Genomic DNA, 15,175 nt, shown 5'->3' with positions numbered 1-15,175 from the left:
GCTGTGCCTCGACACCAGAGCGAAAAAACGGAAATATAAACGTAAATAAATATTTCACTTCCTCCAGTGGGGATCGAACTCACAACCGTCGCGTTACAGTCACACCCTTGTGCCGCTGCGCCACAACGGCCTTAACTTAACTATACCTAATAATATATTAAGATTTAGACAGCCAGAGAATTATAAGATTATTATTGTTATTAATAAATTTGTGAATTCAAAGTCTTAACATATTACAATTCAACATAAGCAACACAAATAAACTTAAAACATACAAACAAAACAAATATAAATTAAAAAGTCTAATAAAAAGGAGGTCCATTATCTAATCTGCTCTATTAATCTGTGCATCACAGGAGCAGGAAGGAAGGAAGGCCGGGAGCGCGGGCGCGCAGGGGTGACGCATGCGCGCGCACGCACAAGGGCGGCAGCGCGCAGTCGCCACGCGCCCGTCCTCCAAACAACATGGCGTGCAAGGACGTATTTGACAACCCTGGAATATATAACCATATTTATAATACCGTGTAGTGCTTAATAAGTGATATATAAAGTGTATTATTATTTGTGAGTGCTTGGAATATACGCTATTGTTTTCAGAAGGTAAGTTTTATTTTAAATAATGTTTGTGATTGAGATTGGTTTTAGATTTGCGGATTGCCGGCGTTAAACCTCTCCCCTATGTGGATTTGGATGCACCCGGAACACACCCTTATTGCTTAATAATGTTGCCCTCGGATTAGCGACCGCAAATTTATCGTTTATCTCGTTCGATAAAGTTTAATTAGTGTTGAGATTATGTGGTTTCACATTATTGGTTTGGAAATGTGAAATATTGTTATGGTGTTTTGAAAAATGTTATCATAAATCGCGGCAAACGAGTCAGAAGAACGTATCTACATATTCTAAATTTTACAGGAGAGCAAAAATATTGTGAATAAGCACCACCTCTATTATTATTTTATAAGATTCTATTTACCGACTTATTAATAGAGGGAATATATTATATTACTCTATTAATTAATAGAGATAAGTTTTTTGCCCTCCTGTAAAATTTAGAAAATGTAGACACGTTCTTCTGACTCTTATGCCGCGAAATTTTAATCATCGCTAGACAAATAACACTTTCATTATTTTTACGTAACTACTATTTCTGTTATTCGAAAAGGAAACTATTAGCTGTCGATCACTTGATTTAGTTAATTTCCACGTATTTTTGTGTAACTACTTTAAATGGTTCCATCATGCAGGAACGCAACGAGTTTTTGTTTACAAATTACTATAAGAAAAAAAATGTTTAATATTCATTTATACATGCGGAATTGAAGTCAACACGCAATTGAACACCGGTCGTACACACATTCGAATCCAGGAAAATAACAATTTATATTTGATTAAGAATTTAGACGCACGCATTTTGCGGTTTCAATTTATGATATCGGACTCTACTGTGACTCTATAAATAATTTGTTTACATATATTATATTTAAATATGTGGTTTATATTGAAATAAAAAATTCAATAAACCTACCTACCTACGAATCTACCTTTTATATTGCAATAATATTAAGGTTTTATATTTTTCCGATTCCGTTTTCATATTGGAAAAAATATCCCATTTGAAAAGATTAGGGCCCTAATCTATATATATAAAATCGAAAGGTCACTCACTCATCACGAAATCTCAGAAACTACATATGCTAGGAATCTCAAATTTTGCATAGAAGTTACTTATAGGACGTAGGTGCTCGCTAAGACGGGAATTTGTAATATTCGATTTTTAAGGGGTTGTTTTTGGGGTTGAAAGTTTGTATGAAACTTCGTTACTACAAATGCTAGGAGTCTCAAATTTTGCATGGACGTCACTCATGGAGACAGAAATTAATAATAACATAGTTCACGCGGGTGAAACCGCGAGCGGGCCGTTAGTAATCTAATAAAGTCTAATCATAACTGTTTCCAAAATGTCGCCAAATAACCGGAAGCATTGAAGCAAATTATTATACATACATATGTTATTTGTTTCCACGTAAAATGTGAGAGATGCGTGAAATAAAAGAACAAAAAGAAAGATTAGTGTCTATTTTTAATGACTCAGATTTCAGAGTCGAATGAATAAGAAGCCTATTCACGTAGGTATCTACTTGAATATTTTTGTATAGGAATATGCTATGTTACATGGAAATACATTTATATATCTGCTTCACTCTGTATCCCGCATGTAGCAGGGTAAGCAGAGGGAGTTTAGTGTTAAAAGACTCCGTTCTCCACTTTCCTCCGAATTTTAGAGGCGTTGAGTGGAGGGTATTAACGCCGCCCTTTGCCTCAGAACCAGCCAATTTTGAATTCATTTTCACGAGCGGGAAACGAACCCACTAATAATCTCACGCTTCGAACACATTTATATTTTCCTCTTCAATATTTCAAAATAATATTATAAATTTCAAATAGTCACTTTGTTTATAGCTAAACGTGATGTATAAAGGATGTCGCACTCGTAAACTATTTGTACTGATATGCATTCAAGGATTATGAATCTATCGTTCGATGACATTTGTGATTGATAAAATGCATTAATAATCGCAATTTTGACGTATTAATCTAATAATTAACTTTTGTATAATATGTCGCTTAAAATAATAACTAATCCCACTTCATACAAATTATCAATATTATATTATAATTCCTAGTTCTTAAACGTTTAACAAATATTATCTAACGAATAAAAAATTAAATTCAATTCAAAATCAGCTTTATGCCGTATTCCGCACACAGCAGGATATGCAGAGGGAACCTAATGTAAGGCACTTCGTTCACCATTTTCCGCTGAATTCTGGAGGCAACCTTATTTTTTCTAAAAATGTATGAATGTACACTATACACTTATTTGTTCCGAGAAAAGGGAGATACTGTTTTACTATTATTGATATGATATATATATATATATATATCAATCGTATTATAATATATATATATATATATAATATATATATATATTATATAATATATAATATATATATATATATATATATAATATATAATATATATATATATATATATAATATATATATATATATAATATATAATATATATATATATATATATATATATATTATAATACGATATTCTTAGACCACCTCAATGTGTGGAACAGTGTCTAAACACTAGCTCTCTGCCTACACTGCTGTGCCGGGTTACAGCGTGAAGCTGACCTTAATATAATGTAATTATAAGTATTGTTTAAAATATTAGATGTTATTTTATCGAACAACTCAATCTTGAATGAATTATCGTTTATGAATCACTATATTTAGTTGAACCAAAATCGTGTGAGTCAGAGAAAATCAGCTTTAGACTAACACTTGCTTAAATATCAATAAAATTTGTACAGTACTGGAGTTTATGTATAGTTTTCGATTTTATAATGTGAGGATAGAAATTAAGTTGTAATTAAATTTTTCACTTTTATTACAATTTATTTGTATACTTAATATCATAAAGCCGAAGAGTTTATTTGGTTGAACTTGCAAATTTAGGGTCTACTACTTATAGGTAATAAATAGGTTGTTGTTTATTAGGTCCTGCTGCAAGTATATAATAAAATAATTTAAGAATCTGGATTTCACGCACTTCTAATTGTTGTATCATCATGAACCTGGCATTTTATGGTCTTGTGATGGATATGGAAGATGGCTGATGGCCTTCGACTGCCTACTAGTAAACATCGAATTTGTGCTTATTACATTCGTCTTATTAATAAGTCCTGTATAAAAAAGGGGAGGGAGGTTTTAGGTATGTTATATAAACTTAGTTATTTCCATGTTCCCAACATACACAATTGTTAGATGTTTTCATTTGACCACGCAGATGAAGCCGCAGGTAAATACTAGTCCCACATGTATATGATTATGAACATTCTTTTCTGCTTTGTAATCTTTTATGCAAATGATAAAGTTAGTAAACATAATTATGTTTTTGTTATTTTTATAATATGTATTTTTTTAAATCATGTGAATGAAATATAAATACTGTGTATTGTTTTTATTTAGCCATTAATTATATTAACAACGTGCCTAGTAGAGTGAATCGCAATCGCAATCGCTGTTATATGATATCACATTATATAACATGTGAAACAGTAAAAAAAAAACCAATAAACTCGAATGACACACAAGAGAAGATTAGCACAAAGGATGCTGAATAGCATCTCAGGTTTATGCAGTCGAAGACATTAATAAACTTGGATGCGTGCCAACTAACGAGACGTCCTTACGGCTTACATAATAGGCACTTGGTAGGTATCCTGTGGGCTCTGGCTGGTGACAATATGGAGTGTGGCTTTGAATATAAACTGTCGTTAAATGAGCTAATTTATCATTAAAGTGTGTTTTAAACTTTAATGAGTTACATCACTATTGATTTTTAATGATGTGAATTGATAATTTATGTGGGTATATCATTGTTTTATCGATAGGTACTACACTGTTATTACTCCATAGATCTCAATATTTGATATTCATTTCAGCTTGATACATACAAACGATCTTGAGACATTTTCTTTACAGACGGAGAGACGGACAGCATAGTGATCTTTTACTGGTTCCTTAAAGGGCTCTTGGGTACGGAACCCTAAGAATGCTTAAATTTCAAACTTATGATAGAATTTTATTTGTTTTTATGTCTGTAGTTATTAATAATTACTTGAAGTGGCTTAGCTAGAATACTATGCAGGCAACGTCGCTACGATACAGTTAAATGGTACACAAAATAATGGCTATCGCTATTGGAAGACTCCCATTTTGGATTAGGCATGTTGCGACATACATTGCGATAGCGTTTGGCACAAATATATACCTAGGACCTAAGTGCACGATACGTACTCGTACTAGCTACGACTTACTTTGAGTTGCTTTAGTAATTATAATTATAATATACTCTTAGTAGTAGAGGTAGGGAGCGGAGTGTATTAACACTCCCTAACTGCTTCCACTGCCTGCCCTGCTTCATGGGAGAATAAGAGAAAAAATAATAATCTACTTAATATGGATTAAATGTGTAATAAAGAATTTCGAGAATATTTTGTTAAAACTACGAAATTTGCCTTGTCATTTCACATATGGTAATTTTTACGAATAAATTAGTAAAAGTAACTTGGTACTTTCGAATACTCCTCAGCTGATAAAGTAATTATAGGGCTGAATGCTCTTTCATTAAAGCTCTCGCGCTTATCGACGGTTGTCCCTGAACTTGTTGTGGTCTAAATGAATGCCTACATCACCGAGTCTGAGACACGTCAGCCCGTCAGGTCTTTGAACCTCGAAATTCCCCTTCGGTGTGGAATATGCTATATTTAGAACCGCACGATCTTACCGAATTGGGAGTCTGTTATTACTTGAAATCTAGGAATTCGTTACGAAATTTCGTATTGTATTTAAAGTGATCAATTTCTTAGGTAAGAACTAGTGAGGATAGTAATATTTATGTAGAATGAACGCCAAATTGTTTTGAATAAATATGCGTTGGGCAGTTACTTATTATTCACCAGCGACTTGCTGACGGCTTCGCCCGCTTGTACTACAATATCTGAAAGACAATATTTATTATTTTAAAGACAATATCCATACACTGAAACCTAAAATTGCAATCAATTCAAAATGCGGAATGCAAATTCACACTGAACACTACGTTCTCTCCGCCTACCCTATTCTATGCATGATGCTGAGAGAAATAAAAAGAGTAATAAATGCTAAATCACAAGTTTAATCAATACAAAAAAATAGGAAAATTTATTTCATATACGCTCTCACCATATTGGATTTGTTATCTGATAGAATGTTCAATATTTTCATAATAAGATACGTGAGCTGTAATACTGATAGTAGTTATACTATGGCTTAGTTGATTTTATCATAGCTAATTATACATTATAATTTGTTTAAGAAGTATGGCTGTGCTAAGTACTAATTATCTTTTTGTCTTGTATAGAATAAATACTGTAAAACTTTATATTTATATATGTACATCATAAGTAATACAAGTCGAGGCCAGTCGTGGCGCAAGGGGCAAGTGTGTGAAACGCCATTAGTTGTGGGTTCGATCCCCACTGGATGAAATGAAATACGAAATATTTTCATTTCTTTGCTCTGATTTAAAGACAAAGTGCGGCGTTCAGTTCTGTCATTCAATACGCCATCCCTCCAGAAATTGGGAAACATGGAACGAAGTGTCTTAGCACTTGTTTCTTTCTGCTTATCCTGAAAAAGAGATTTGAATGTATATTAACTCGCGCATCTCGTCGCGAACTCTTAGCTCGATCTGGTTCTTCAATTGTCAAGACAGCTTTTTATTTGAGGACGTTAATTGTGAACTAAAGTATGGTCTGGGTCAGTGTGGTGTGGTCAGGTTTTTGCAATTCGTTGCCCTTATACTTTCTCGTTGCCTAGGTCGGGATTGGTATCCATAGTTTTTATTTTGCTGTATTGTTTTCTATACTTACTCGTACTTTGTATTTTTATTTTTCATCGTATACAGATAGTTAATGCAAATATTGTTATAGTTATCAATATTACAAGATAATTTGATGTCTTTTTTAAAATATTTTTTTATATTCATAATATATTCCGAGAGTAGGATATGTAATGGGGACCAAATGTCAAGAAACTTAGTTGTCTACTTTACTTAGTTCTGAATTTTTGAGACATTGCGTTTTTTGGCACAACACAATGTCTCATTTTGTCTTGTTACCAGAGTGAGAAAATAAACAATCCATTCCCACCAGTGGGTAACGAACCCACACCCACCATACTTACGTCTCAAAAAAAATCTAAATACAATTATAAAAGTATTGTACAAAAGAAACCCTAAAGGAATTTGAAGCATATTGTTTCCCCATACGGCACGGTAATAGGAAACGGCAAACTCATGTGCATCTAGTATTTCATTCTTGTATCAATTTTCATTACTCGTGTCGAACGAAGTGTGTGAGCATTCTGTTCTCTGTCTCTTTCGGCGTTAGCTAAATTTGCATTTGAAAGAATTATAATCTATTATTATATTATAATCTATTCATTATAACGTCATATGTTAATTTGTTTTTTTTGTTTGTCGCCATTATAATTATGAATGCCTGAGTAGGTGTGTGTGCCATCCACAATTTAGTTACATCCTTTATTATTTCCGTTGACGAATTATTTTGTACTGTTGGATATGGTACCCTCTTCAATGTATGTGCATTTTAAATGAGATCATCGATCAATTTAAGTCTCAGTTTATTTTTATTTAATTCATATACGAGTAGTTTCACGCTCTATCCCTGTATGTAGCAAAGTAGGCAGAGGGATGGAGGATATTCCGTTCCGCTTTCCGCCAAATTCAGTAATACGTTGTATAGATAAGTAAATATCTTTGGACATATAAATTTTAAATAATCTTTATCTGATTCTTCATTCTGGTGTACCTACAGCAAATCGACAAAGATTCATAACACATATGATGAATGAACACTTACACGCCTAGCCACGCCGCACAACAGAACCCACGAAAAATGACAGAAAGTTAATAACCTGATTATAACGGACCAGTCATGCATCTATCAGATAATACAATCAGAATGTTAAACCCATGCTCAAAGTACCGACAAATAATAATCTTCTTTAAACATCCTTTCCCCTAAGCCAAAGATGACTTAGGAGTTTGCTCAGTTGATTGCTCCAAGTGAAGTTTTTATTTGTAAACGTGAAATTTTCACGTTGTGATTAGTCCAGACAAACGAGTGGAGCCCGGTCCGTTAAAACAAATCCAGTTAATCCTTCCTAGAACATGTGAGCGAGCGCTAATTGCGATACAGTACAGTATGGTTGACGAGTCGTGGCATACATGAAGCTAGCTGTAGGTTGCCGTGCAGATTTGATTTCAGAATTTTTCGTAGTTTTGACTATTTTCGTCCCGAATCAATGCGCAAAATTTCCGAGCATCTAATTTCACAGTGGCCACGACTTGTCCACCGTACTGTACTTACGTGTTATATCTGTGAGGAAGCGTCCATATACCCATTATCCTACACGTCTCGCCATAGATTACAAATTTAATACTAAATGTATGTGTCGCAATGTCCACTATACTGTGTGTTTCTCACGTTTCTTGATACATTTTCAATCTAACTCAACGTGCTGTATAGGTACGGCTCTATGTCGCCTCTATGACACTATGATTCTTTGTATCGCTGGCGCCGCTAATACGTCATCATGAGATTTTTTTTTAATTTGTGAATATGATCAATTATTTTTTTTTATTTATTTTATTTTTAGAATAATAATTTTAATTTGTTTTATTTATATGTATTATGAGATTTTTTTGTATTAAGATTTATTTAAAAATTACACATAAAATTCATAGCTAATATAATTTTATTATCTTAATTGAAAACAGTATATAGTAGGCCTGTGTATATGCACGTATATGGAATTGAAATAGAAAACACTCTCCTAAAAAGTAGTGTAACGCAATGATGCATGTTCAGTTTCTTTCACTGAAGCAAAAACAGAAGGAGCAATAAAACGATCAATAGGATAACGTCGCGTTGCTAGAACACATTATATACGATATGTAGGTACGGACTACGGTACGGTAGCGGTACTCTACTGTGCGAGAGCCGAGAGGTGCGCACGCGCATGATTCACTTTTCTTTGGACTAAGAATATAGCACCGGATGGTGTGTTTTGAGTCTTTATGTAATACTTCCTTTATTATTATTATTTGATGTTTTTATAGTGTTATTTTTTTTTATATTATATCGGGAGGGAGTATTTCAGGTTAATTAAAGAGGTAACCGTGGTTTAGTGTAATAGCATCCGACTGGCAGTGTTGAGTTTCGCAAATCACCTTAATAATAACACAAATACACGATATTCACACGAAAATCATGGAAGGAACGGAGTATCTAACGAAATATATTATTTTTAAGCTTTTTTATCTTCTAAAATTATATAGTTTTTATCTTTTTAATTACAGGTTCTTTCAATTTATCCAGGGTTATGATAGATAAAACAAAAATATTATTATAATTATTAATCTTATCAGAGAACTATATGTGCTTACATCATTTGAATACAATTTTTACAATGTCATAATTATTTTTATATATTACTATGTTAGGTAAAATTCTGCTTTAAAATAGTTCGCTAAAGTTAACAAATACGGGATAACACCGTACGGGATAGCACGTAAGTAGTCTTAAAATAAATGTACCGGAACGATGTAAAAGCAATATAACAGCTGTGTGATTCACGCAGCTGCATGTTGCAGGAAGCGCCTGCCTCGTACGCAACTCTCGCTATCGCGGGCGTTGCTGTGTTAAAACTGTATGCCACGATGGTGTACACCTGGCCTGGCCTGGTTGGTGGTTGTTGTGTGTTTGTGTTTACTTTGTGTGTGTTGTGTGTGGGTTGTGTATATTTGGGATTTTGTTGGTAGTTTTGTGTGTTTTCTGTGCATCTGATTGATCTTATGTTGGGGTTTTGTATTGTATTTATGCGTGATCCTATTATTATTATTGTCGTTCATTTATAGTAGGCCATAGGCCATATTACGTCACGCGTATATAAAATGAGGCATACAGAATATTTTGTGATCATTTCTGATTATACATATATGTTATGAACATGTTCCTCGTCGGGCAGTTAGCGTTTTGCTTGATTATTTAAAATATTAATTGCTTAAATATCCAACTCATTGAACTACGTGTCGAGATCGGTCCACTTTAAATGTAAATTAATAATCAGAAGTAATATTTTATTGTAAATAGAAAAAAGAAGCTGGAGGACGGAGCTACAGAAGTAATAAATTTCATATATATTAAATTAAAAACCATTTTATTTAGTCTTCTAGGTGTCATTCTAAGGTGGTTTTTATTGGCAATTTGCGCCTGCCACTTTACGATAGTCAATCTTACTTGTGCTCTTTGCTTTGTTAAAAACAATTGGGTATGTTTTTGCTGTCTATGATTATATTAATTTATGTAAATTTAATGTACTAGTTATATTAATTTATTGATTATTTATATTTTCTACTAATACTTGTAATTACATACATTAACTTGAGTTCGTCGTGACCGTCGTCGGCAGAATTAATTATTTTCACTTCTTTGATCGGATATGAAGACAAAGAGATGAGAGAAACGAGTTCTGCCACTCAAAACACTAAATATTATATAAATATTATTTTTTACAACAACAAGTTACAATGATTAACAAGTTAAAGTGAACGATAAGTAGAAAACAGAAGGTACAATTTGAACGGTTAATTTTGGATTCTCACTTGATGGGAGTAGATGGAATGGAAGTTATCATCAATCATGTTTGTCTCTTATGTATTAAACAATTGTTTGTTGTATAACTTCCAATTTTTCTATTTGTGTAATAAACCCTATGAATGTTTAAAGTTGTATTTTTTTATAACATATTAATGTACCTGCGTATCTGCACAGCATTTCGTGAGGTCTATATAAATATATTCAGCAGGTATTTACGCATGCAAAATAATTAAAATTCTATAACGGTATCCCTATTCAGTTGATCTAGATATATTAGAATTAAGTTTAACATGATGTCTCTTACTTTTTTAAGTTTCTTTTCTTATTATCTCGTTTCTTATACGACTTATTCCCAATTGTCATTACAACAATTATTATATTTACTGTATTTATACAGCGATAATTGTCAACTCCCAATACATTATTAAAAGAGAAACTGGCGTACCTTTTCTTTTGAAAGTGATTTTATTGTTATATTTTTATAACAGAAGGAAGCAATGTAATTTGGAGAAAGGGGACCAATGGCTCGGCTATAGAATAACAATCAGTTTAACGTCCTCGTACGATACGAGCTAGAGCCGCTAGTGCGGTGCCGAGTATCGATTTTATTACTCGAGCACATGATACGTATTAATATTAATGGCGTAATCGATGATAAGATCATCATAGATTAGCTATAATATGTGCAGTGAAAGTTGCTCGTAAAACATTGTACTGGCGTGCAATCTACATTAGATATCGATTTAACTGAAAACTTTGTATGGTAACGATAATTTTATCTTAATTATTATGGGAGGTGATATAAATGGGGGTGAAAGTTAAGTATATTATGTTTTTAAATAAAAAAAAATACAATATTATTGCTACTTTATAATAAAAAAAATGGAATTATTTGCAAAATGTCTTATATTTTGCTTTATTTTTTATGGTCGTCCTATCGTGATTAAATAAATGTAAAAAAAAACCCTATTTTTTATCGATAGATCGACAACACTGATAATAAACACGGCCACGCATCGAAAGCACAAGATGCAAAACGAGCGAAGGCCAGCCACTACGTGCCCATCGAATGGGGGTCACCGACGATACGGATGTCGAATGCGGGTTTATATTCCAGTGATATTTGTATGTGAAATAATAGAACCTGACATATTATTTGTGTGGAATGGAATTAATAAATAAACTAAATTAGAGGATGTCGTATCGTACAATCACAACGTGTAAGCGAGATGATTGTGGATTCGATTATTACTCGCGGTAATGGTACCTAGACAATGCGCGTTGAGTTCGACATTATAACACAATATCTTAAAAATTGGGCAAAATTTGAAAGACGCAGACGGATGAACGGAGTGTTTTAACACTAGATTATCTTTGCCCATCCTGCTGTATGCGTGATTAATGGGCCTTTCTTTAATAATAGTGCTTTATCTATGAAACCCTTGCTTTCTTGTTTCTTTATAGAGTTTTTTTAGTTCTATGTAGGTACTAAAGAATTACAACTCATTCATGTAATATGTATATGTCTGTATGTAGTTGTGACGTCTGGATGGCGTCTGTCGCTCACTGTAATTAGCCACATTTGTGTAATGAGAAGAATTCTTTGGAAAATGCGGCAGTAATAAAAAGCGGTAAACTATCATACATACTCGTACTAAGTATTTTAAGTACACTTTACATCACGATGATTTTCTTTATATTTTCCATGCTTTGCAAGTTTGACTGGGAGAAACTAGAGTAAACTTTGAACAAATCCGGAATTTTTTCTTATTTTTTCTATAGTTTTCAGGCTAGGTACAAAAATATATATAGAGGCCCCCTTCACATCTGCTAGCTGAGTGCTATGATATTTCAAATAATAAATTTTATAAGTCTGAATCATAGCTAACTTATATAATATATATAATAACAAAACATTAGACTTATCTACCTATCCTAAATTATCAACGACGACGGGGCCAATGCACAAATAATAGCGAAAAGTTAAATCTTAAATGTTATAGTTAAGATATAAGTGCGGTAAATAACCTTGCTATTAACTTATTTTATTATCTTTCTTCTTTACACTACATTTTCCACCTGTTTGTTATGTAATACATTTATTTTGTTATTATTAAAAAATGTTGCTATGACCATTAGTAGAAAACAAAACTACAATTATTGACTTTTAAAATTCCTCCGAATGGTATCCTACCGCATTACTTAACACTCAATGCCTCAATAATTGTATTATTATAAATTTCTATAATTGTATTTCGAATATCTCATTACCGCATACACAATACACAATCAAACGTAACTTCCACAGCAATGGTAACACCTAACTTGACTCTCACATTCTCCAGAAACAGAAACATAGCGTGGCGGCGTACATACCTCGCGAGGGCGTAATTAGCGAGAACAACAAAGCCCGCCGAGCTTTCTACTAATTCTAGAGCCTGGAGCTTGCGGAAGCTCTTTACATGGCATTGTGGTTACTTAGTATTACTTATAACTTACTGTGCTTGGGAAAATTATTTATGTACAAATGTTTTTTTGGATTGATGAGGTTTTGACCACTGTTGAACAATTTTTTTTCAGCTTCCCGCTTCATCAAGGTAGGCAAAGGGAACCCGGGAGCTTAGTGGTGGATCACTCTGTTATCAGTAAGATATTTCCGTTTTCCACATTTTCGAATTTTGGAGGCGTTGCGTGTTGAGTGTAGCAACTCTACGCTTTGTGCTGTTACTAGAGCGAGGAAGTGAAAATATTATTAAATATTTCATTTCCTCGAGTGGTAATCGAATTTACAACTCGTCGCATTTAATTATTTATTCACTACTTGTTTACATCTCCTAATTTAAATAAACCATCACAAAAAAGGAAATCAGCTCAATTAAAATGATTGTGCGTAATCAGAGAGTTAAAAGTGCAAATTTATTATCGTAAAAAGTTTAATTACGTTTATTTTGATGTATTTTTTTTTATTTTACGTTTATTTAAATATCACTTATATTTGCCTTATTTTTGTAATTGAAGAAGGCCAGCGGAGTGTTTCGATACACACAATGGGGAACAATGGGTGATTAGGAGCGACGCGGTGTTCTCAACTTACAAGGTCACCCATTGATTTGTTACACCCACTACCTAATGTTTTGAGTATCGGATAAATTGTATACCTGTATGATATTATATAGGTATACTTTTAGTTTTAGTGAATGGCATATTATTACGAAAGTTGTAATAATAATATCTACTTATAATTTTAAATTTTCATACATCTTTGTATGGTCGGCAGAGAGAACGTAGTGACATATCATTTTGTTTCTTTCTCAAGGAGACATTGGCTGGCTTTATTCAATTATAGTAATTAAGTAGATGCAAAAATTGAAACAGACACACTCTTCCTATTGCGTTTGAATATAAATATATTAAAAATTTTGTTTCATTCTCAGGATTTCGTTCTGTTGCTTAAGCTATTGAATCCACTTTCTCATTTCTTTGATAAGTCCACGATATATTATGTGAATATAATATATTTTTTAATATAAACATTGTATTTTTAACGTTCGTTAAGATTTTAATATAATTTATTATTTCGCCTCGTTTGCGCATTATCATTTTTTGATACTAATTTATAATCATAATAATGTACTTTTTCGTTGACCATTTGTTTTATTTTTTTTATCTTAATCTTTATTTATGTCTTGATTCAATTGGGAAATAAAGATATCTTAAAAAAATACTGCTTATCTTATTTAACCTCTTTATCGAATATTTGAATATCGTTTCGAGCGTTTTTAAGCTTTTTTAAGCTTTAAGCTTAACCTTTAAGCTTTTTACACTACGTATTTATCTCAAACCTAGTAAGCTTGGCATAGATAAACTGCCGTTCTCCACTTTGAATTACCACAGCGGAGAAATAAAAAAAATAACAATGGACAAAAACAATATTTGCAAGTAGCTTTTTAAATATAAGACATTTTGAAAAGTAGAAACGTCACTTGTTACATACAAATTCAAAGTACCGTATACCGTCAAACAGATACTGATTGCCGGCGAGGGCCCTCGTGCCCAGACTGCGCGTCTGCCCTCCTCGTTAACGGTCTGGGCACGTGTGAACCCTATTCGACGGGAGTGTAGTGCCGCTTTGTATATTAGTGTCTGTATAAGTATAGATAAGGTGTGTTAGATGTTATTTAGGTTCACGGTGTATCCTGCATATGGTAGTGTAGGTAAAGGGAACCTCGAACCCTAGAGCTAAGACACTCCGTTTCCATTAAGACATTTCGGCGGATCATAACGCAAAGAAATAAAAAAAAATTTTTGACTGTGTTAAAATAAATATTAGTCCTTTGTATGACTAATTAATTATGTTTACAGAACAATCACAAACACGTGGCGTGACAATGACACTTTAGCGGCAGTGACGCTTTTATCGGCCGTAATAATTTATAAATAAAAGCAACCCCTTCAATAAATCAAGGCCAGTCGTGACGCAGTGGCACAAGCGTGTGACTATATAAATGACAGGTTGTGTGGGTTCGATTTCCACTCGAGGAAATGAAATATTGAATATTTTTATTTCTACACTCTGGTGTCGAGGCAAAACGCGTTATTGAGTTCCGCCACTTAACTAGAAATCAACGAAAAGTGAAGAGCGGAGTGTCTTAACACTAGGTTCCCACTGCCTACCCTGCTAGGCGTGAAGCTAAGTCCTTTGTTTTACTAATTAATTATGTATTCAGAACAGTCACAGATACGTGGCGTGACAATAACACTTTTAGTGGCAGTGCAGTGACACTTTTATCGGCCGTAATAATTTGAATATGGAATCAACCCCTTCAATAAAATGCACCAACGGTGTATGTTTTTACAGTAAACGCTATA

The 15,175-nt window shown here is 33.2% G+C and overlaps 1 protein-coding gene across 1 annotated transcript in view; it reads left to right on the top strand.

Annotated features, from left to right (window-relative positions):
- The first annotated feature begins 433 nt into the window (after nucleotides 1-433).
- Nucleotides 434-15,175, top strand: part of DAAM (disheveled-associated activator of morphogenesis-like protein) — an 88,327-nt gene continuing 73,585 nt past the window's right edge. Inside the window, exon 1 of the mRNA XM_085199785.1 lies at nucleotides 434-600. The gene's annotated coding sequence lies outside the window, so the exon portion shown is untranslated. The remainder of the gene's footprint in view (nucleotides 601-15,175) is intronic.

This window comes from Heliconius melpomene, chromosome 16 (genome assembly GCF_056956725.1).
Source record: "Heliconius melpomene rosina isolate 202511_hmr_F chromosome 16, ASM5695672v1, whole genome shotgun sequence".
NCBI lineage: Eukaryota > Metazoa > Arthropoda > Insecta > Lepidoptera > Nymphalidae > Heliconius > Heliconius melpomene.
The sequence above is the reverse complement of the archived record's forward strand: the minus strand, read 5'-3'. Positions and strand labels throughout refer to the sequence as shown.